The 25,891-nt window shown below is 36.1% G+C and overlaps 1 protein-coding gene across 1 annotated transcript in view; it reads left to right on the forward strand.

Moving 5' to 3' along the window:
* The window catches only part of Acss3 (acyl-CoA synthetase short chain family member 3), a 209,998-nt gene that overhangs the window by 36,143 nt on the left and 147,964 nt on the right, over positions 1-25,891 (forward strand). The window lies entirely within an intron of this gene.

Raw genomic sequence — 25,891 nt, forward strand, 5'->3', positions numbered from 1 at the left:
TCTCCATTGAGTTTGTTAGCCCATTTTCAACTGGGTCGTTTGTTTTCCTGCCATTTTGTTTTTGAGTTCTTTGTATATTTTCAGTATTAATCTTTTATCTGCTGGTCTGTGTAGATGGCAAAGAATCTGATGCTGGGGGTTGGCTTTTCTGTTGATTGACTCCCCCCCCCCCCCCCGGGCTCCCAGGGACTAATTCATCAACCAAGGAGTGCACATGGTTCCATCTGCATTTGTGGCTGGGGAATGGCTTATCATGCATCGGTGGAAGGAATCCTTGGTCCTATGAAGACTAGATCGATGCCCCAGCATGGGAAAATCAAGGGGGAGTGTAGGTGGGAAGGGTTGGGTAGAGGGGCATCCTCATGGAGGCAGGGGATAAGAGGATGGGTTGAGGGTTTTCTGAGAGGGGGAAACCGGGAAAGGTTATAACATTTAAAATATAAATGAAGAATATATTCAATTTAAAAAAGGAAAAAATCCCTGGAAGAATCGAAAGGGAAGAAAAGATGTAAATATATCTAAATAAAAAATATTTTTTATCATACTGTTAATTGGAGAGTAAAATCCAGATTCCCCTGGTGGACGACACACATCCTCCTTTCCTATTCATAATCTAATATTCCCTTCTTAATATTCTTAGCCATTTATACTGTTTCCTCTTCTTCCTTCTTGACTTCCTCTTTCTTCTTGAGTGGAATGTGATGTGTGGATGTGTATGCGCATGGCAGTGCAGGTGCACATGCATTTTGGAGGCCTGAGGTTGATTTGGGCATCTTCCTTTGTTATTGTCCTACATTTTTGAGACAGTGTCCCCTTGCTAATCCTGAAAATCACTGCTTTGGCTATATTTGCTGCTTATTGAGCTCCTAGGATCTCCCTTTCTTGTTCCTCTGCATGCTAGGTCACAGACATGACATGTGCCCACATAGCCAGATTTGAGTGGTTGCTGGGGACCCTAATTCAGATTTTCAAACTTGTGTTGCAAGCACATCATTGAGCCATCATTGCAAACAAACTATCATTCATTCTTTGAACATTTGTGCATTTGAAGTGTTGCATTCATTGCTTTGTCACACTCACTCTTTTTATGTGTGGTCTCAGGTGCACCATGTTGTTTATAAATGGATGACAATATTCTTTCTGCTATTATTAAAGCATTCATAAAGCGCTAGAAGTAATTATAAACAAGTTGGAGTATTTTGGGTGATTGGAAATTATTCCAGCTGTGTGGGCATTTCACTGTATAAGATTTTAAGGGGAAATAAAATTATAGAATACTATTTCTTATCTCACTATTGACAATTTGCATCAGAAAAAAAGTTAATGGGGTCAGGGGGAGTCAGCACTTCCACTGGAACTTGGTAAGGAACATCCTGACCTCTACTTGCAAGTTGCTAGTAGCAATCATGCCTGGGATGAGATGGATACAAACATATATAAACTTTGCTAATTGACTTCTTTGGCAAGATTTTCTCAGATGGTGTCACATTGGCCAAGTAGTCTAATTGGCCACACTTAGGTGACATGAATAGAATATCTGGAAGTGGGGAGGAAATATTTTATCCTCTTCATTTTATATCATCAGTTCGGACTCTGCCTCACTCTAGACCACTGGTTCTCAACTTTCCTAATGCTGTGACCCTTTAATATAGTTCCTCATGTTGTGATGACCCACAGCTATAAAATTATTTTTGTTCCTACATCATAACTGTATTTTCGCCATTGTTATGAATCATAGCGCAAATATCTGATATTTGACCTTGCTAAAAGGTCCTTCACCACCAAAAGTATCATAGCCCAAACTTTGAGGTGCAGACTCACTGCTCTAGAACATAAACAAAGGAATTTCAGCCCAGTCAAAAAGACTTTACATGCTGAGAAAGCCAAGACATGGCAAAAGATAAAACCCAAACAGAGTGCTACACTATGTTGTTTGGTGTGTTTGTGGTTCTGCAAATAGAAAATTTGTATTTGTGAAATGACATATAAAAAGAGTTAAAGCTGGAATCATGCAACGAAGTTACTCTATTACCAAATTTGTTCATAATATCAGAGAGTCACAGTGCTAACAAAGGCTTCGGTCTCCGCCTCTGGATCAGGAACAGCCTGGGCCATGGCGTCCCATCTCCAGGCAGTGCAAGAGGCCAGCTGTGCACCTGGAGGCCAGCTAGGAAGAGGCAGCTTGCACTGGTGAGTCTGGCATTGACAACAAGACCAACTAACACCAGTGAGAACTAGATGGCAAAAGGCAAACGTAAGAATGTTACTAACAGAAATCAAGGCAATATGGTAGCACCTGAACCCAATTCTACATTAACAGCATGTCCTGGATACTCCAACACACCAGAAAAACAAGATTTGGATTTAAAATCAGTGGTCATGGTGCTATTAGAGGAACACATGAAGGACATAAATAAATCTCTCAACGAAATTCAGGAGAAAATGGATCAAAAGTTAGAAGGTCTTACAAGGGAAACAGAAAAATCATTAAAAGAAATTCAGGAGAATACGGGTCAAAAGATAAAAGCCAATAAGGAGGAAATGCAAAAATCACTTAAAGAAATACAGGAGAACTTTGGTCAACAGGCTGAGGTTATGAACGAGGAAACCCAAAAATCTCTTAAAGAATTAAAGGAAAACACAAACAAGTCAGTGAAGGAGCTGAGCAAAACAATCCAGGATCTAAAAACAGAACTAGAAACAACTAAGAAATCACAAAGGGAGACAACTTTGGAGATAGAAAACATTGGGCAGAAATCAGGGGTCATAGATGCAAATATCAACAACAGAATACAAGAGATAGAAGAAAGAATGTTAGATGCTGAAGATACCATAGAAAACATGGACTCAACAGTTAAAGAAAATGCAAAATGCAGAAAGCTTGCTTGTAACCCAAAACATCCAGGAAATCCAGGACAAAATGAGAAGACCAAACCTAAGGATCATAGGCATAGATGAGAGTGAAGATTTACAATTTAAAGGGCCAGAAAACATCTTCAATAAATTATGGAAGAAAACTTCCCTAACCTAAAGAGAGAGATGCCCAAGAATATACAAGAAGCCTACAGAACTCCAAACAGACTGGACCAGAATAAAAATTCCTCCCATCACATAATAATCAAAACTCCAAATGTACTAAACAAAGAAAGAATATTAAAGGCAGTAAGAGAAAAAGACCAAATAACATATAAAGGAAGACCTATCAGAATCACATCAGACATCTCACCAGAGACTATGAAAGCTAGAAGATCCTGGGCAGATTTCAGGCAGACTCTAAGAGAACACAAATGCCAGCCAAAACTACTATACAGCAAAACTATCAATCACCATAGATGGAGAAACCAAGATATCCCATGACAAAGCCAAGTTTATGCAATATCTTTCCACAAACCCAGCCCTACAAAGGATACTAGGAGAAAAACACCAATACAAGGAGGGAAACTTCACCCTGGAAAAAGCAAAATAGTAACATTCTTTCATCAAACCCCAAAGAAGATAACCAATCAAGTATATAAAAAAAATAACATCCCAAATGACAGGAAGTAATAATCACTATTCCTTAATATCTCTTAATATCAATGGACTCAATTCCCCAGTAAAAAGACATAGACTAACAGAGTGGATGTGTAAACAGGACCCTACATTTTGCTGCATACAGGATACATACCTCAGTGTCAATGACAAAAACTACCTTAGAAGAAAAGGGTAGAAAATAATTTTACAAGCAAATGGTCTCAGGAAACAAGCCAGAGTAGCCCCGCTAATATAACATAAAATTGACTTTCAACCTAAAGTCATCAAAAGAGACATGGAGGGACACTTCTTGCTGGTAAAAGGAAAATTACACCAAGAAGAACTCTCATTCCTGAACATCTATGCTCCAAATGCAAGGGCACCGTCAGTTGTAAAAGAAACTTTACAAAAGCTCAAAGCACACATTGCACCTAACACAATAATTGTGGGTCACTTCAACACTGCACTTTGCTCAATGGACCAATCAGGAAAACAGAAACAGAACAGGGACACAGTGAAACTAATGGAAGTTTGCACCAATTAGATTTGACTTATATATATATATATATATATATATATATATATATATATATATATATATATATATATATAAAACATTTCATCCTAAAGTAAAAGAATGTACCTTTTTCTCAGCACCTCATGGTACCTTCTCCAAAATCAATCATATAACTGGTCACAAGACAGACCTCAACAAATATAAGAAGATCAAAATAATCCTATGCCTCCTATCACATCACTATGGAGTAAAAGTGGTCTTCAATAGTGAAAAAAAACAACAGAAAGTCCACATATACATGGAAACTGAACAATACTCAATGATACCTTGGTCAAGGAAGAAATAAAGAAAGAGATCAAAGACTTTTTAGAATTTAATAAAAATGAAGACACAACATACCCAAATTTATGGGACACACTGAAAGCAGGGCTAAGAGGAAAACTCATAGCCTTGAGTGACTCCAAAAAGAAAATAGAGAGTGCATACACTAACAACTGAACGAAACACCTGAAAGCCCTGGAACAAAGAGAAGCTAATTCACCCAGGAGGAGTAGAAGACAGGAAATCATCAAACTCAGGGCTGAAACCAATCAAGTAGAAACTAAGAGAGCCATACAAAGAATCAACAAAACCAGCAGCTGGTTCTTTGAGAAAATCAACAAGATAGATAAACCCCTAGCCAGACCAACCAAAAGGCACTGAGACAGTATCCAGATTAACAAAATTAGGAATGAAAAGGGAGATATAACAACAGAAACTGAGGAAATTCAAAAAATCATCAGATCCTACTACAAAAAGCCTGTACTCAACACAACTGGAGAATCTGGAGGAAATGGACAGTTTCCTAGACAGATATGAAACACCAAAATTAAATCAGGATCAAATAGATCATTTAAACAGTCCCATAACCCCTAAAGAAATAAAAGGGATCATAGAAAGTCTCCCAACCAAAAAAAAGCACGGGACCAGATGGCTTCAGTGCAGAATTCTATCAGACCTTCAAAGAAGACCTAACACCAATTCTCTTCAAACTATTTCACAAAATAGAAAGAGAAGGAACACTACCCAACTCATTCTATGAAGCCACAATTACACTGATACCAAAGCCACACAAAGATCCAATAAAGAAAGGGAACTTCAGGCCAATTTCCCTTATGAATATCGATGCAAAAATACTGAATAAAATTCTTGCCAACTGAATCCAAGAGCACATCAAAACGATCATCCACCATGATCAAGTAGGATTTATCCCAGGGATGCAGGGATGTTTCAATATAAGGAAATCCATTAAGTAATCCACTACATAAACAAACTCAAAGAAAAAAGCCATATGATCTTTTCATTAGATGCTGAAAATGCACTTGACAAAATTCATCATCCTTTCATGCTAAAAGTCTTGGAAAGAACAGGAATTCAAGGCCCATACCTAAACATAGTTAAAGTAATATACAGCAAACTGGTAGCCAACATCAAACTAAATGGAGAGAAACTTGAAGCAATCCCACTAAAATCAGGGACTAGACAAGGCTGCCCTCTCTCTCCATATCTTTTCAATATAGTACTTGAAGTTCTAGCTAGAGCAATTAGACAACATATGTCAAGGGGATACAAATTGGAAAGGAAGAAGACAAACCATCACTATTTGCAGATGATATGATAGTATACTTAAGTGACCCAAAAAACTCCACAAGAGAACTCCTATAGCTGATAAACAACTTCAGCAAAGTGGCTGGCTATAAAATCAACTCAAGCAAATCATTTGCCTTGCTATACTCAAAGGATAAGCAGACTGAGACAGAAGTCAGGGAAATGACACCCTTCACAATAGCCTCAAACAACATAAAGTATCTTGGTGTGACTCTAACCAAACAAGTGAAAGATCTATATGACAAGAACTTCAGGTCTCTGAAGAAGGAAATTAAAGAAGACCTCAGAAAATAGAAAAATCTTCCATGCTCGTGGATTGGCAGGATTAATATAGTTAAAATGGCCATCTTGCCAAAAGCAATATACAGCTTCAACACAACCCATCAAAATCCCAACTCAGTTCTTCACAGAGTTAGAAAAAGCAATTCTCAAACTCATCTGGAATAACAAAAAATCCAGGACAGCTAAAAGTATTCTCAACAGTAAAAGAACTTCTGGGGGAATTAGTATCCCAGACCTCAAGCAATACTACAGAGCAATAGTGTTAAAAACTGCATGGTATTGGTACAGTGACAGGCAAGTGGATCAATGGAATAGAATTGAAGACCCAGGAGTGAATCCACACACCTATGTTCACTTGATTTTCGACAAAGGAGTGGAAAATATCCAGTGGAAAAAAGATAGCCTGTTCAACAAATGGTGCTGGTTCAACTGGAGGTCAGTATGCAGAAGAATGTGAATTGATCTACTCTTATCTCCTTGTACTAAGCTCAACTCCAAGTGGATCAAGGACCTCCATGTAAAATCAGACACAGTGAAACTAATAGAAAAGAAACTGGGAAAAACCCTTGAGGACATGGGCACAGGAGAAAAGTTCCTGAACAGAACATCAATACCTTACGCTCTAAGATCAATAATTGACAAATGGGACGTCATAAAATTACAAAGTTTCTGTAAGGCAAAGGCCACTGTCAAAAGGACAAAATGGCAACCAACAAATTGGGAAAAGATCTTCACCAACCCTACATCTTATAGAGGGCTAATAACCAATATATACAATGAACTCAAGAAGTTAGACCCCAGGGAACCACATAACCCTATGAAAAATGGGGTACTCATCTAAACAAAGAATTTTTACCTAAAGAAATTCGGATGGCCGAGAAGCACCTTAAGAAATGTCCAACATCATTAGTCATTAGGTAAATGCAAACCAAAACAACCCTGAGATTTCATCTTATACCAGTCAGAATGGCTAAGGTCAAAAACTCAGGAGACAGCAGGTGTTGGCAAGGATGTAGAGAAAGAGGAACACTCCTCCACTGCTGGTGGGATTGTAAGATGGTACAACCACTATGGAAATCGGTCTGGTTGTTCCTCAGAAAACTGGACATGACACTTCCAGAGGACCCTGCTATACCTCTCCTGGGCATATACCCAATGGATTCTCTGGCATGCAATATGGACACATGCTCCACTATGTTCATAGGAGCCTTATTTATAATAGCCAGAAGCTGGAAAGAACCCAGATGTCCCTCAGTGGAAGAATGGATACAGAAAATGTGGTATATTTATACAATGGAATACTACTCAGCAATTAAAAACAATGAATTCAAGAAATTTTTAGGCAAATGGTTGGAACTGGAAAATATCATCCTAAGTGAGGGAACCCAATCACAAAAGAATACACATGGAATGCAATCTCTGATAAGTGGATATTAATTATCCCAGAAGCTCTGAATACCCAAGGCACAATTTGCATAACAAATGACTCCCCTGAAGAAATAAGGAGAGGGTCCTGAACCTGGAAAGGCTTGATCTAGCATTGGAGGTGAGTACCAGGACAGAGAAAAAGGAGGGAGGTGGAGAATGGGTGGAGAGAAGAAGGTTTTTGGGACATATGGGCTGTGGGGAACTGGGAAAAGGGAAATCATTTGGAATGTAAAGAAAGAAAATAGAAAATAAAAAATGAAACTATACAAAGTACCACATATTTTACTATAGGTAGCCATTGACACATTTTAAAAGAGGTTTTATTCTGCAGTCAACAGTGTACTGCCATGATTTGGGCATAGTGCCACAATCTCACTTTGAGAATTTGAAAACTTAACATACTTGTACATTTTAATTGATGTTAGATTGTACAGAATGTGTTGTGTTTATTCATGCACTGTAAAGGTATTATCTCTATTAGCATAATGAATTTGATAGATATACAAACATTAGAGTCAAAGAAAGATCTGTAGGGAAATTTGGAATAAGTGTGACATCTTTTTTTATGACTTTCTCTTTAAATTACCTAATTGTCGAAGATCTTCACATGCAGGTGATTGTGTCAGAACTGTTTTCTGCTAACTCATCTTATTTTCACGTATCAAATCTGGACTCAGACTCTTTTGACTTCTGTGCTAGTTCACTGGTTTCCGTTTAGCCTGACATTAAAGTACTTAAGAGGACCATTTCTCTCAGCTGCTGACAACCTCTGATTCTCTAGGCTTTCTTCTCTACAGTATTAAAGGAAGAACTGTTCCACAGAGAGAGGACATTGTTCTGCTGCTTTGATTACCTGCTCCCAGCTCCCTATGATCTTTATTTTATTAAGTTAGGAAGACAGAGAAAGATTTAATGAGCATTGCCTTGAGAACAAATACAAAGAACAATTGTATTTATTTATTTATTTACTTTTGATAACAGGACACATTTAATCCACTGTGCTTCATTTTCATTTGGTCTTTCTGAATATACATGGAACTTGATTTAAATGTCTTAATGTTTCTTATTTAATTAACAAACTTCAAATTTCAGGCTAAAGCTACTGAGTGATAAGGAAGATTTTACAGTTTTAAACAAGGAGCCAGAGCCTTTTCTAACTTCTGTGTTCTCTGCAGTTCTGATTATTTTAAACAGCCTTTTGGTAAGACATTTGTACAGGGATTAGAGTCCTGTTTAATGGCTACCTTCCATTCAGTAAAATGCTTACGTTTTCTGTTGTCAAATCTTGTTGGAACAAAGGATGCCTTATAGACTGGACTATTCTCTTACTGCCTAGTGCTGAGAATTTATGTAAATTTAATAATAAAATATGTAAATTCAATTGTAATACAAGAGCCAGAGTTGGGTGTAGCACTGCTGCAGGAAAAACATAGAGAAACATTAGTGTTTCATGTTTACTCCTCAGCTGTAAACTCCTGCAGTGATTTCATGTGCCAGGGGTGGGTGGATGGGGCTCCTCCTTCCCAGAGAAGGGGAGGGAACATGGAAGAAGTGTTGTGTAAGGGGAGGGTGTAAGAGTGGGTTTGTGATCAGGCTATAAAGTGAATAAATAAATGAAAAAATTACCTGTGATAACTAATTCATTATTTTTTCATGTATATGTGTTTTGTCTGCATGTATGTGTGCACATGTGCTCTCAGACGCCATAAGAGGGCATTAAATCCTCTGGAAGTGGAATTATAAACCATTGTTAGCTGCCATGTGGGTACTGGGAATTGAACCTGAGTTCTCTGGAGGCTCAGCCAGTGCTCTTAACCACTGAAGCCTCTCTCCAGCTAGCCCCTGTAGTAACTCATTCTTTAGGACAAAAGGTTTATTTGGGGCTATCATTTGTCGTTGCATGGACCTATTTGTTTAGGCCTGTGATGTTTGGAGGATTGCAGTGATGGAGAATTTGTGATGAAGTATCATAAGAGCCATAAACTTCTCTGTAGATAACATCAGTGGCTCAAGGAGGCTTCACTGCTGCTTCTGGCCTGTAAAGTTTATATGGTTAGTGATGTTTAGTTTATCTGCAGAACATTTCCTGACACATAGTGAATATTTATTGACTTATGAATGCATAAAAAAGAATGGATATACTATCATTTGAAAATTTAATGTGTGCAATGTTTACTTGAATGAAATTTTCTAGTGTACATTACTTCTAGATCTTGATCACCTTTCCTAACTTATTTTTATTCCACTTGGTTATCCAAGACATATAGATTCTCTTTCAGTTCTTCAAAATTAGTATCTGAAAACTCTGAATTCCGGGAAGCATGCATATGCTTATTTTCCTCTTTTTATTTTAATTATATTCAATTTAATGGGTAATCATATTAAACCTCAGTGAAATAGAAGGCACATGTGCTTGTACGGCACACATTTATTATGCAGAATGTCACTAATTTAACATTGAACTTGCTGCTCAGTTTGGATTTTAGTTTTTGTTATCCCAGCAATTATGAATTTTTATATTTATTCACCAAGTTAAAAGCTGACCTTCCATGAAGGACATCTGAGAATTTTTATGAATAAAAGTATAGGAAGAAAATTGATAATACGTAGTGTGTGTTAAATTTTCATGATCTAATTCACCTCAAAGTGCCTATTATCTTTATTAAAGGTAATTTTTTGCAATATAATTATAGGTGTAATTATGAAGGCTTAGTAATTTGCAGAGGAAATTACTCCAAAATCACAGGCTGTGTTTTGTGAAAAGTCCACTTCCAGCCCCTGCTTTTCAGAAGAAGGCTCTCCTCAAAGTACAAAATCCATCTTCTCAGAAATAGTCTAGGGGAGAGCAGCTTGACACTCCTTTATCATTAGAACCAATAATTTTAAAACAGACACCTAAAAGCCAAGGGGCAGTATTATATACTCAAATCTATCCTTGCTGGTGATGGACTTGTTAGGGGAAAGGAAGCAGTACTCTTCTATTTCCTATCTCAAGTTACCCACATAAGTATTGAAGCGTCATTTATGTTGCAGACAGCACCATGAAAAAAGTGTGTATGTGTACAAGATAAATTATTATGTTGATACTCGGTAAATAGATGGGAATGATGTTAATATATGTAGAAACTGTAACCATTCATGTATTTCCCCTCCCGGGGTGTAATGTGTTCAGCTTTGTATACAGATAATATGTATTTAAATAAAAATAAAAATGATAAAGGGAAAATCATTTGGAATGTAAACAAAGAATATAGAAAATAATAAAAAAGGTCTTCTTCTATTTCCTTCTTTAGAGACTTGAGGTTCTTGTCATACATATCTTTCACTTGTTTGGTCAGAGTCACACCAAGGTACTTTATATTGTTCGTGGCTATTGTAAAAGGTGCCATTTCCCTAATTTCTTTCTCAGCCTGCTTATGCTTTGATTATAGGAAGGCTTCTGATTTGCTGGAGTTGATTTTATAACCTGCCACTTTGCTGAAGTTGTTTATCAGCTGTAGGAGTTCTCTGGTGGAGTTTTTTTGGGTCACTTAGGTAGACTATCATATCATCTGCAAATAGTGATAGTTTGACTTCTTCCTTTCCAATTTGTATCCCTTTGACCTCCTTATGTTGTCTAATTGCCCTAGCTAGTATCTCAAATACTATATTGAAAAGATATGGAGAGAGAGGGCAGCCCTGTCTAGTCCCTGATTTTAGTGGGATTGCTTCAAGTTTCTCTCCATTTAGTTTGATGTTGGCTACTGGCTTGCTGTATATTGCTTTTACTATGTTTAGATACGGGCCTTGAATTCCTGTACTTTCCAAGACTTTTAGCATGAAAAGATTCTGAATTTTTTCAAATGTTTTTTCAGCATCTAGTGAAATGATCATGTGGTTTTTTTCTTTGAGTTTGTTTATGTAGTGGATTACTTGATGGATTTCCATATATTGAACCATCCCTGCATCCCTGGGATGAAGCCTACTTGATCCTGGTGGATGATAGTTTTGATATGTTCTTGGATTCGATTCGGTGGGGAAGAATTTTATTGAGTATTTTTTGCATCAGTATTCATAAGGGATATTGGCCTGAAATTCTCTTTCTTTGTTGGATCTTTGTGTGGTTTTGGTATCAGCATAATTATGGCTTTGTAGAAAGAGTTGGGTAGTGTTCCTTCTGTTTCTATTTGGTGGAATGGTTTGAAGAGTATTGGTTTGAAGTCTTCTTTGAAGGTCTGATAGAATTCTGCATTAAAAGCATCTGGTCCTCTGCTTTTTTTTTTAGTTGGAAGGCTTTCTATGACCCCTTCTATTTCTTTAGGGGTTATAGGTCTGTTTAGATGATCTATTTGATCCTGATTTAATTTTGGTATTTGGTATCTGTCTAAGAAACTGTCCATTTCCTCCAGATTCTCCAGTTGTGTTGAGTACAGGTTTTTTGTAGTAGGATCTGATAATTTTTTGAATTTCCTCAGTTTCTGTTGTTATATCTCCCTTTTCATTTCTAATTTTGATAATTTGGATACTTTCTCTGTGCCCTTTGGTTAGTCTGGCTAAGGGTTTATCTATCTTGTTGATTTTGTCAAAGAACCAACTCCTAGTTTTGTTGATTCTTTGTATGGTTCTCTTAGTTTCTACTTGATTGATTTCAGCCCTGAGTTTGATGATTTCCTGTCTTCTTCTCCTCCTGGGTGAATTAGCTTCTTTTTGTTCCAGAGCTTTCAGGTGTGTCGTTAAGCTTCTAGTGTATGCTCTCTCCAATTTCTTTTTGGAGGCACTCAAAGCTATGAGTTTTCCTTTTAGCACTACTTTCATTGTATCCCATAAATTTGAGTATGTTGTGCCTTCATTTTTGTTAAATTCTAAAAAGTCTTTGATTTCTTTCTTTATTTCTTCCTTGACTAAGTTATCATTGAGTAGAGTATTGTTCAGTTTCCATGTATATGTGGGCTTTCTGTTGTTTTTGTTGTTATTAAAGACCACTTTTACTCCATAGTGAACTGATAGGAGGCATTGGATTATTTTGAGTGGTACAACCACTCTGGAAATCCGTCTGGTGGTTCCTCAGAAAACTGGGCACATCACTTCCGGAGGATTCTGACTGCTATACCACTCCTGGGCATATACCCAGAGGATTCCCCAGCATGTAATAAGGATACGTGCTCCACTATGTTCATACCAGCTCTATTTATAATAGACAGAAGCTGGAAAGAACCCAGGTATCCCTCAATGGAGGAATGGATACAAAAAAATGTGATATATATATATATATATATATATATATATATATATATATACACACACACACACACAATGAAGTACTATTCAGCCATTAGAAACAATGAATTCATGAAATTCTTAGACAAATGGATGGAGCTGGAGAACATCATACTAAGTGAGGTAGCCCAGTCTCAAAAGATCAATCATGGTATGCACTCACTAATAAGTGGATATTAGCCTAGAAAATTGGAATATCCAAAACATAATCCACACATGAAATGATGTCTAAGAAGAATGAGGAGTGGCCCCTGGTTATGGAAAGACTCAGTGTAGCAGTGTAGGGGAATACCAGAACAGGGAAGTGGGAAGGGCTGGATGGGGGAACAGAGGGAGGGAAGAGGGCTTATGAAACTTTTGGGGAGTGGGAAACCAGAAAAGTGGAAATCATTTGAAATATAAATAAAAATATATCAAAAAATAATAAAAAATGTTAAAAAAGAATAATAAATTAAAATCCACATAAAAAAATAAAAATGATAACCACATCCATTTATATTTTTTACAAATCATATTTATATGCAACTAGATCAGGAAGCACAGCATTCCAAAGCCAGCATTATTGATACTTCAGATATTTCTCATCTAATCCCTGTAAAAGACAACTCTGATATGTACAGATCGCTCATGGGATAAGCCTATGTTTAAACTTTATGTTTTATGAGTACAGATTTTTTCTCCCGACTTTCTGTTTGTGACATTCATTTTATCCCCAGCGTCTGTGATTTGGTTATTTGGGAACTGCCTGCTTAAGAGCATTGCCAACTTGGGTGATGATATGCATTTGGGCTGGGATACGTTTACAAATGAGGTGTTTAGTTCAATTTTGGCTCAAGCAGAGAGTGATTTGCTAATTCACATTGGCAGTAGCAATTGCTGTTAGCCCTGGCTGCATGGGAATATAATTTTCCAACACTGCTGACAGAAACACACCTTTTTAAATTTAGATGTATTGATGCGTGTGTGCTTGCTTGTGTACATGCGTGCATGTATGGTACGTTATGACTTTAGCTCATTTTCCCCTGTAGGTGATGAAGCCAGGCCTCCTTCTCCTGGGTTATGGAGCCTTTTCCATCCTCTATTCAGAAACAACTGCTCAGAGTTTCCACTCACTTATTTTGTGTGGGGATTTTAGTCTGCTGTGACCTCAGGTTTTGGGAAGAACTATTTTCACAATTAATAGGAAACTCCATCAATATTTTTAAACCTTTAGAAAAAATGACCCAGATTTTTGTGGCACAAGTTTTAGAATTTGTATGACTTCATGATCTGAGTCTGTGAAAGATATTCTTTTCTATTTTTAAGGGAACTAATGAAAAAAAAAAAAACAGAAATCTGCGCCATAATAGGTCTCCTTGGTTATTCTTTTAAATATTGTAGACAGAAATATTCTCCAGCAGAATGTCTTGAAAGAGGAAGCTTGAGTTCCATTGTTTAATGCAGAAAACAAAACAAAGACAAAAACTCACAAAAATAAAACTGTGTTGATTCTTTTACTAATTTAAAAATATCCAAGAGCACTGGATATCTCTAATGAGATACATGCATTTGGATTGGGATCCATTTAGGAATGAGATGTTTGGTTTGATATTGGCTCAAGCAGAGAGTGATTTGCTGTGAACTGATTTTGAATAATAAAATTCAAAACTTCTTATATCTTTTGTTTGTGAGTTCTATTTATGATGTACTATTATATTATATACATTATTAATATATACTTGCTATGAATGAATCAACCTGACAAAAATCACAAAGTCCTTGAGTTCATTATTCTGTAATAAAATTATGAGATACAATATATTTATACAAAACACACATGAACTACCCATATATTGATACCTTGTGTACCTTATGAGTGCCAATAGTGAATAATACTGGCTCTGTATGCAGGGTAAACACTTTGTCTTTTAACACAATCATGTGTATTTAATTTAAAATAAGTTATAATAAATTAAATCCTAACTTCAATTGCTCTTTACAAACTTAGAAACTCTTTACAACTTAGAAAGTTTGCTAGAGCTGAAGATTATTCAAAATAAATGAAACAATTACAAGTCCAATTATAATAGACAGTACAACAAAGAATTAATAAAATAGAAGAAACAATGATTTGATACTTGCTAGCTCCCTGTTTTCAATATTTAATATCACTCTTTCTGAACAAAGCTGTCTGTTATTTTTACATCAGTCTAAAATAGCAGCAATACAACCATCTCTTTCAATTTTCTCAGCTTTGTTTTGTAAGATGATATTATCCATGAAATCAAGATTATTGTTTGAAATAAAAACTAACTTCTTTGCACTTCCTACAACGCCAGATGCTATTTTACCCCTGTGAGACTGAGATCACCTTCCTCTTAATTTTCTCCAAAGGATTAGTCAATTCTCCAGTATTACTCTCCTTGTTAATGTCCTAATGTGATCTTTTGAATGGAGAAAAGGAGCAATATTCTATCCATCTTTTACCCTACACAGTAGCTACACCAGGCCTCTCACAGAGAAGGATCATATCAAACACCAATAGAGATCAGGAATAGAAATTCAATAATGTTCATTAAAAAGTAAAGACAAAACTAGTCCGTGACTAAGAGAAATAATTATTTCTAAAAATATCACTTTCCTCCCACAGTTTAATTTCCACATGAGGTTTTTTATTTTTAATTGGGTGAGCACAGGCCTTGTCTTGATGTGTTTCCTAACTTTGAAGATCTATATCCTGTCCTATTTAAAGCTCTATTTATGACATTTTCCTTATGTTGTCGTCTTTCAAACCTGGAAAACTAGTCTTTATTCTTGTGTTTTCTAAGTGAACATATCCTATTCACTAGTTGGTAGACTTTACAAAATATGTGTCTTCAAGGTGGTTAACCTATGAGCTATCAGCAAATCAATTCAACAAAGTCACAAGGCTCTTCTCTTTAATATATTATTCTGGACTAAAATGATGAGATACAATGTATTTGTTTATGCAGAACACACATTAGCTACCCATATAATTGATACCTTAGATACCTTATGAGTGCCAATGAATACTAGCTTCAGTGAATGATACTAGCTTTGTATACAGGGTAAACCCTCTTTTTCAGAAGGAGGAATATATTATGAAGATAGAAGATAATACACTATAATGGAAGCAAAGGAAGAATCTAAAGCCAGAGGGGAACTTGGGCTGCTCCTTTAGACAGATATTCAGATAAATCTGAGCCAAGCCATAAATGCAATGTAACAAATAACATTTGCATATTTATGTGAGAATTCTATCATGCAGAAACAAAAGTAGACCTGGCCCACTGGGAAATCTAGGGCGTGGTAGAAGTTGATGGTGGAAAATCAAATTGTGTAGAAACTTATGGACCAGGATTTTATTCCCGGTATAAGAAAAGATCTCATATGGCTGAAGGAGTCACCTTGTCTTCTCAGTAGAAGCACATAAGTGAAAGGGGGTGGAGGCAGAGGGCAGTGGTTCAGCAGAGAAATTCATAGGAACAGCTTAGATTAAATGAGCCCAGAATAGCAGCTTCCAGGGACATAGGTAGAGGGGAGAGAGGGGAGTTTGTGTCATGGCTTTCTGCTGGCTCTTCCACACGCACATGTCATCTAGAATTTCTAGCTACAGCTAAATCTCTGAGCTAAATCTCATTTGCAAAAATCTCTGATCTATCAGTTACTTGCATGTGCCCCCTTTGCTCTCAAATTTGTTCTTATTCTTTCACAATAAAGGACTGCTTGTTTCTATGTAATATTTTTTTTATAATCATTGGAATGATGACTTATTTGTTATTTTGTTCTTTTTTTACTTTTTATGTATCTATTTTTTTGATATGACATCATAGACATACAATATGCATGCTTTTCATAATTTAAAGTATTTGTAAGAATTTATGCAATTCTTTTAAAAAAAGAAATATCTTAATCTTCTTGTCTGAAGGCCAAGCTGCTAAAATTTTAATACTCAGTTTTTCTTTGTATTTCTCCTTGGACCTACATTCCCACTAAGACAGCCAGGAGATTTCCTTGCTGTCACGCCCTCCTCCACTGTGCTCTCCAATAGTGGGGCTGAAGAAATCTTTTATTTTTCCTCATACAAATATTCTTGTACACTGGTTTAGTTTATTTTAATTTGACCCAATACAATTTCAGTAAATCTTATTGTACTCTTCATCTGTCCTCCATGGCTGTGATTTGTATCATTGTAGTTGTAATAAAATCCCATCTGTCCCTACTCTAGAAAAAGTGGATGAAGATATTGACTCATATGTCCTTTCTAGAGATCGTCCCTTTGACCATTACCTATAAGGAAATCAGAAGAACAGAGAGTAGTCAGGTGGGTTGGATGAAGTGATACAAGTGTCAACTGTAGAGAATTATTTCATGGCATAAACTAAAGCTCTTACATTTCAATAATTATTCGCTATGAACATCAATAAATAACGAGTCTGAAATGGTGCTGAATACAAAGTATCATTTGATGATGAGTTAGAAATAAAGAAATGCATTTTGCTGCAATATTCCTTAAAGATATAGTGCAGATTGACTGTATATCATTAATTGTGTTTGGCAAAGAGATTGAAAAAAATGAATACACTTTAATTCTTCAACCAGACAGTATTCCATTGTTTTCCTGGGGAGAAAAACACCAGAACAATTGAATATATTGTGACACTGTTGCACTAACAATCTTTAGTATGAAGAAGGAATCAACCCAGGTATAGCAGCTCCCAAATTGATACAGAAATCATTTAGGTCATGAAAGGTGCATAGAACTATGTGGCTTGACTAGGGCTTGTACAAACCTACCATGACTTGCCTTTGCCGTACTTGAGAGTGTTGGCACATATTCTGAAGCTAAAACTGCCCTTGCTCATTGTGGTTCTAGATTTATGCTCATGACGAATTTTTGTGGAGGCAGAAGATGTGTGGCTGTTAGAGAGTAACAAAGGAAGAGAGGCCAATGCCATTGTTAAAACACAGCTAAGTATGAAAGAAAAATACTTTTATGAGTAGAATTATCAGAGTTGGATATAATTATGCCCTTTCTCTTTGATTAGCACCCGGATCTACTATATACTCAGCAATAGTACGGCTGAACATCACAGCAACTCAGTTTCTGACCTTTAATAATTAACATGGGAAATTAGAAAATTATTTTACCTGACATAAATGTCATGAGAACTAGAGGATAAATCTCATTAACATATATTGAACAACACTGAGTGGCTAAAGCTGTGGAAATAAAATTGGGGAATAAAGTTGCCTTTGGAGTGTGTGAAAGAGAATTTTTTATGAGTCTTTTTCAATTAGATAAAATAACTCTATGAAGATGAAGATGATGCCATCAAAATTATTTAAATTAATTTCATTTGAATCATTTGCCAGTTTTATGTTCACATTTATGAATTGTGTAGAGCTCTATCATAAAGTAAAATAATTTTGAATATGGCAATGGAAATTTATAGTCAAGTAATTTCAAGATTGCATATCAGGGGAAATTGATGGTTCATTTTTTCATGTCATACACGATATTAGAAAGCTATACAATTTTATTGTATGAGGTTTATATGGCAAATTCCATATATGCAAATATTTATGAGATATTCTTATCATATTTTCTTTGTTTACCAGTTAATGTTTGCTTTATATATGTGCTTTAATCTTCATCGATTGCTACACAGAGTCTTTGGCTGATTGATTCAAATGTTGTTGGAAAGCATCTAACTACTGAGGTGGTCCCATATCCATATCTCATTCTTTAGTCCTTATTCTGATAGTTTTCCATGAACACTTTACAAGCATTGATGGACTTTCAGGATGTGCCAAGCAACAAAACTATAAAGGTCAATCGGATCATAGCCCAGGACAGCAAAATGTGCTTGATGTGCCCAGAGCAATGCACTGCTGATGGCGTTTGTGTAATTAGATGATTAATTCAATAATGAACACAGATTTGAAGTAAACGGGCATGGATTCTGTTCATGTCTTTGCTTATTTTATACCTATCTTTAAAAGATGAGAGAAAATAAAAGAGTAAATACAGTTATCAGTCTTTTTCCCTCAAAAATCATGATATACACAAATATTTTATTAAAAAATTTTATAATCTTTTGGTATTAACTGGTTGATTTTAACATGCAATTAAAACTCTCAATCTCTCTGTTTTTTCTCTTTCTAAACACACAAACACTCACCCATAAATCAATCTGATAAGATCAAATTAAACCCACAAATCTTTGAACTACTTACTATATTAATATATTAAGTTAACATAGTGAAATATGTCTTCTTACTACTAAAAGATGGAAGTGATGCAGGTAGCTTTGATCTTGAAGACATGTTCTTTTCCATGCCTCAATACTTGAATTACATATTGGTGACTGAACTTCAATAAAACTTATTATATTTTATGATGTCATTATTGTCTGAATTTACAAGAGATTATTAAATGTAGCACATATTTAATTTAAATAATTACCTAGAGAACCCCAAATACGATTCTACATTAATTTAAAAATTATGTTAATGAAAATGCAAAAATTTAAGTTTTCCTACAGAAAACTGAACTTTAAAAACATTTCTGTGGATAACAGTTAGAGGAACTCTGAATTGAACATTTCTTTAGGGCAAGAGAAGAGAAATTTGGCTTCATGAGTATCACAGTTCAGTATATTTAATGTTCTCATTAGCCAGTTGTGGTGGTTTGAATAGGAATGACTCCCTTAGACTAATGTGTTTGAATGCTTGGCCAAAAGGGGAGGTATTATTAGGGGATGTAGTTTTCTTGGAGTATACATGGTCTTGTAGAAGGAAATATAGCACTGTGGGCAGTGGGCTTTAATGTCTTACACACTTAAGATATATCCAGGGTGACACATAGTCTCCTGCTGCCTGGGTTCAAAATGTAGAATTCTCAGCACTTTCTGCAGGATTACCATGTCTGTCTAGAAGTTGCCATGTTTCCCACCATGATGATAGTGGAATAAATGTTTAAAACCATAAATCATGCCCAATTAAATGCTTTTTTATAAGAGTTTCTGTGGTCATAGTGTGTCTTCACAGCAATAAAATCCTAAGACACCAATGGATGTTGGGTATGCAGAGAAAAAATGTGCATCAAAATATTATTTGCAGGGGGTGAGGAGATTCCTCAGTAGGTAAAGAGAGGTTGTACTAAAATGAGAACTTGGGGTGACAGCCCTAATAAGAAACCCTAAAATCTGGGTGTAGAGGGCAAAACCAAGAATCTTGGTGCTTGCTGGACAGCTATCCTAGCAAAAGAGTCAAAACATTTACTAAGCTCCATGTTCAGTGAGATACTTTGTCTTTAAAATATAGTGGAGAATGATGGAGGCAGACACTATATATGTAGTGACACACATTTAATGCATACACCCAATACATGTGCAAATACATGTGTACAATACATGCAAATAAACTAAATAACTTTTCATGTTTATTATTGCATAATAAATATATAGGGTTAATATGGCTAAAATAGGACTTATGGTCATTATGAGAATATAGTGTTATATAGAAGAATTACATATAATTTAGATTAATTGTACAGTGTTCATTAATATAATAGAGCCTATACCATTTTAAACATTGATCTGGGAAAATATTGTACATTAAACACAATATGATAGAGTGTTTGAGAGTGAATATATACATGTAGAGTTTTGAGAACTAACTTCTGTATAGTTAAATTTTCTGTCTCAATTGTAGTCTTGGTAGATAGTATTTAAACGTTGAAAAAAAAAACTAGATGATGTGGGGCATTTCATGATGTCTGCTCAGAGCAATGGAAACCTTAACTAGAAAAAAAGTTGGAACCAAGAGTGGGATATTACTGTGACAGGCCTGAGCATGCTTTTATTTGGAAGACTTTGGATTTGGAAAGGAGCCAAATGTTTTAAGCGGGGCTTAATGGGCTGTTGAAGTAGAAATATGGAAGAATTCATTGCTGAGGGTGATTTGATCTGTGGAAGCCTGGCTCTAGAGTTTTCACAGGAGAAGAATATTAGTATGTGGCTGAGAGATTGTTCTTGCGATATTTTGGTGAAGAATGTAGCTGCTTTTTGCCCTTGTCTGAAGAGTCTGCCTGAAGCTAAGGTGAAGAGAGTCAAATTAATTGCATTGACGAAGGAGTTCTCAAAACAATTTAGTTTAGATTCTGTGCTGTGGTTTAATTTCGTGAAGAATGTTTGGATGAAGTGCAGCAAGTTTAGAAAGGAAAAAAAATTACAAAGTGTGTGGATTACATAATAAAAGGGCACAAGGAAGTACAAAGGAGCTGAATACTGAGTTCCAAGAGACACACAGACTGAGAGAGTGGCAACCTTGGGGCAAGATCCCACCCAGCTAAGCTTATTGTCTTTGCATTTGCATCTGAAGAAGGAATAGTTAGAGCATTCATACCTAATAATACCTGGTTATTGTTTTCATTTGGACTTCTAATCTGCAATGAACTACAATCCAGAAATGGAACGCACACTTGTGAGCCTGATCTTGGGGCTGGAGGATTCAGGCTTTTGATCTGCATCTGTGGAACAGTGCTCATGAAAAGTGGTCCACACCTTTTGCTACACAAGGACATTGGAAGAAGGAAGTCCCTCTCTTCTCTGCCTGCTTGTGCTTACTTGCCAGCACATCTGTTGGAACCTATTTCTTCAGGATTCTGGCTTATACAGAAGGCCAGATGAAACACCTAGCCTTATGGAACTGAGCAACTACTAGATCCTTGGCTTTCCCATTCACAGCAACCCATTGATGGGTTAGATGGACTGCAGACTGTAAGTCATTCCAATAATTTCATGTAATATATAGAGACATTCCATACTTTCTGTGACTCTAGAGAACCTTGACTAATACAGCTCTCAATTCAATGTTTTATTTTATAATTAGCCTTGGTCATGATATTCTGTCCTGACAATGCAAAAGTGACTAAGATATCACTAAACCTTTAACTCATAGCTGAAGTTCTATGTGTTAAGTAATGAAAATTAATATAATCAATAAAGTAACTAGGAGGGATATGAACACAAATGCAGGCCCTTGAGCTGTATAATTAAACTTTTTGGCACAGGGATGACGAGGGTAAAGAATTGAAATGATCAGTGCTTACAGTTCTATCACGGAATTAAGAATCACTTTTTGCCTCTATTGAAGAGATGGGACGATACTGGCAAGAGAGGAGCTCCATGGTTAAAGAACAATATGAAACAATAATGAAAGTCTCCGCAGATGAGGGGATCCGAATCAAGAATGGTCCCCTAGACTCATATGTAACTAAGAGCTTTTCGACTTGTGCCCCAGTTCCCAAAACAACTACTCTGAGACTTAATTATATATGAATAAATGCCCAGGCCATAAGCTTGGCCTTGTTCCCAGACTAGTTCATAACTTAATTAACCTATTTATTCTATTCCACATGGCTGGTTACCTCTTTTCAGTTGCATGCATCTCCTCTGAGTTAAGCAAGAATTTCTCCCATGACTGACTCTATCCCACAGTCCCCTCTCCCTACTGGAACATCCACCTCCTATTTCCTGGTTCAGCTTGTTATTGGCAGGTGATATTTCCACAATCCATTATCAAGACATTCTCTCTACACTCATGTATTTGAACACTTGGTCTTTAGATTGGTTCTGTGTGGAAGGATTAGGAAGTATGGCCTAGTTAGAGGAGGCGTGTCACTGGAAGCAAGTTCTGAGACTTACATCTTGCCATTCCTAGCTTCTTTCTGTCTGACTCATGCTGTGGATCCAGATGTGAGTTCCCAGCTGTCCTTTCATTCTGCCATCATGGACTCTAATCACTGCAGTCATGGGCCATATTAAAGACTTTAAAAACATTAATTGCCTTGATTATGTGGTTCTATTACAGTAATAAAAAGTAACTAAGACACTAGGGTAATGGAAAGGAAGAAGGGGCTTAGGTAGTGAATACATATGATTAGAACCACTAAAATATACTGTTGTAAGAATGTTGTATCTAAAACGCAAAGTGCTTGAAATATAATATGGTTACAGTACTTAAAAACACCAAAGAATTTTAAAATAACTATATTAAAAGTTATGGAATTTGATTTCAAATTTTCTTCATGCATTTTCTAACTTCAATCTGCCATCCCCCTTTCCCCAAAATCAAAACCAAATTAGAGAATTTTGTTGTGCCTCAGTTTAAAGATTATCTCCACACACATCTTTGTTCATTTTAACTGCATGACATAATTGAAAACTCGATATAGTAGTTTTGGTTGGCATTTTTGTTCTCTTAGAGTCTGCATGAGATCTGCCCAGGACCTTCTAGCCTTCATAGTCTCAGGTGAAAAGTCTGCATTAAGTGAGGTAACCCAGACTCAAAAGGTGAACCATGGTATGCACTCACTAATAAGTGGATATTAACCTAGAAAACTGGAATACCCAAAACATAATCCACACATCAAATGAGGTACAAGAATAAAGGAGGAGTGGCCCCTGGTTCTGGAAAGACTCAGTGAAGCAGTATTCGGCAAAACCAGAACGGGGAAGTGGGAAGGGGTGGGTGGGAGGACAGGGGAAGAGAAGGGGGCTTACGGGACTTTCAGGGAGTGGGGGGCTAGAAAAGGGGAAATCATTTGAAATGTAAATAAATTATATCGAATAAAAAAATTTAAAAAAAAGAAAACTCGAGTTACTTCTGGTTTTTCCATCTTTATTCAAAATGTTCAATACTTGGAAGAAAAAAAAAATCACTAGTCTACCAAAGTCAGTCCTCCTCCATTCGGGCTCCAAAACCGCCAGAACCTTCACGCTGTCTTTAAATATTTTTTAAACCCTCTCTAATAAATTTCACTTCATTTCAAAACCATTTTAAACATTCGACCTTCTACCTCCGGGGTAATATGGAAAATTAATTCAAATCCAGGAGCCATGATTGACACTTTCTGTTATTAAACTTATAGACTTTCTGCCTACAGACTCCTTGTGCCCACGTGTTCTGCTTACGTTTTTCTCTGTTCACAATTGTCCTTTCTTTGTGACCTGAAAATCAGTCTTTGAGATCTTTCCCATCTGTTGTTCTCTTGAACCTATGTAACATGAACCAGTACTGGGTCTTCCTTTTAAAACCGTGCTTATTGCATTTGTCACAGGCACACATCATAGACAGCAGTTCCCAATGTGAGATTATGAATGTTCTCACCATAAACAAACTAAGTGTTTGTGCAGTTAAATGGTTAACTGCATATACCTGACTATATGGTGCACAATGTTTGCATGTATTGAAATCTAGTTAGTAAGCACAACGTGTATGCATTTATAGCAATGAAAATTAATTCAAATTTTAAAAGTAACTTTACTAATTAACTTTGAAATGATAACCAGTGTGCTTTTTTCTGTTTTTTTTTAAATCACATTCTTCCCTAGAACTATCTAAAATATTTTTCTTCTGAAGCTGCTTCAGATAAAGGAATAAGCATTCTATTATTTTAATACAAATACACAGTCGATATTTTACACCATTTCTTTATATTTTACATTGGTGGAAAGCCAGCTCACACTTCTGCCTGACTCCATTTGCATCCTTCCTTGGCCCTGTGTTGTGTCCTTGTTCTCTGTGTGTTTCCCTCTGGCCCCTCCTTACTACTCCCTTAGGCTTTCTCCACTTGACTTTGTACATTCGCCTGCGTGATAACTCCTGACCTCATGACTTCTATTGACAATTTTATTGTGTTCAGCTCTTTCACACCACCCCATATCTTTCTCCAAACACTTAAATATTTATGGGATGCAAGTAGATATTCGTACTCCATCCCCACTAAGTCTTAAACATGCTGAGTCCACCCTTCTCCTTTTGAATCTATGGTTTGTGATTGATATCATTTGGCAGACAGTTATTAAAGTTGAAAACCAAGTCCTATTCTTAAACTTTCTTTCCTTCTGCTTCCCCGAGTCCATCACTACCCTTGTCTATTCTCTATAATGAACATTTCTTATTAGTTTATTTTTAACCACAAGTCTCACAGCAATAATTCATGAAATAACTATCGTATTTTAAGAATCTGTAAAATTCTTTCAATTATTTTATCTTTTGTGGTTTGAGCATAAAGTATTTCATAAGTCCTGTGTCAAAAGTCGGGAGAGCAGAATGGCATATGGGAGGTGCTGTGGGTCTTTAGGTTGTGAGATGTAATAGGTAATCATTGGAAATATGCCCTTTAATGGATTATTAAACTCCAGTATCTTCCTGTCTCTTGGTAGCTCTTTCTACCTCATTATCCTAGTATACTCTGCTATCCTGCCTAGAGACAGACTCAAAGCCTCGGATCTGCATATTCTTGAACTCTGAGCTGAAATAAATATTTTTGCTTACACATTTAATTCCTCAGTTATTTAGTTTTAGAAGTCAAAGCTGACTAATAATACAACATCATTCTTAGGACAAGTCTAAACTCAGTGGGCCTTAGCAAGTTTGCATATTTGGTATTCTTTCCTGACTTTTCTAATCACCTCATGTCTTCATGGTGAAGGGTTGCTATACCCATTTGGAATTGCTTTGATGTTCTCAGCTAAATGACACAGACAATGAGGGCTAGTGACTTGTCACACGTTGTCATCTGAGTCAAAGTAGGAGGAAGTTATAGTTCTCAAATTATTAACACCTAGAGTTCAGAGATGTCGGAGGAAACTGAGGACCCACTCTTTGTCTGCATATTTCCTTTCTGTTTTGATCCACTCACTGTATTCATGCTGTGAATATGATAGGCATAAATTACCTTCGATTCCTAAGCCTTAAATTTCTCTTTGGTGTCAAATTATTTTCTCTATCAATAATGGCCTGTTATATAACACTACTGTTTTAAAATTAATAAGATATTATTTTCAAGGTGTGATGAATTCTAATGCTGTATGTGTAGGTATCTGCCTATTAAAGAGAGAGAAAAATATATCACATTCCCAGGTTGTGAGCACATAAATATACAGAAATATGAGATTGAACTAATTTTCTGTGAAATATAGTATGGAGTTCACATCAGTTGAAATGTATTGAAAGCACACAGATTATTGAAATTGAAGTTATTTCAAGCTTAAATCAAATGAATTGAAAAATTCTTAATTACACTGCGTGCAAATGTATAGTAATAAAATGGCTAAATATTGATAGGAACTCACATATGAAGAAAGCACAAATGAGAAAAATTATTATCAGTGATGATATTTACTCCTTTACTCGAGAAAAATCATTTTACAAGAAGAAACATTACAGTAAATG

Source organism: Apodemus sylvaticus, chromosome 20 (genome assembly GCF_947179515.1).
Source record: "Apodemus sylvaticus chromosome 20, mApoSyl1.1, whole genome shotgun sequence".
NCBI classification, from domain to species: Eukaryota; Metazoa; Chordata; class Mammalia; order Rodentia; family Muridae; genus Apodemus; species Apodemus sylvaticus.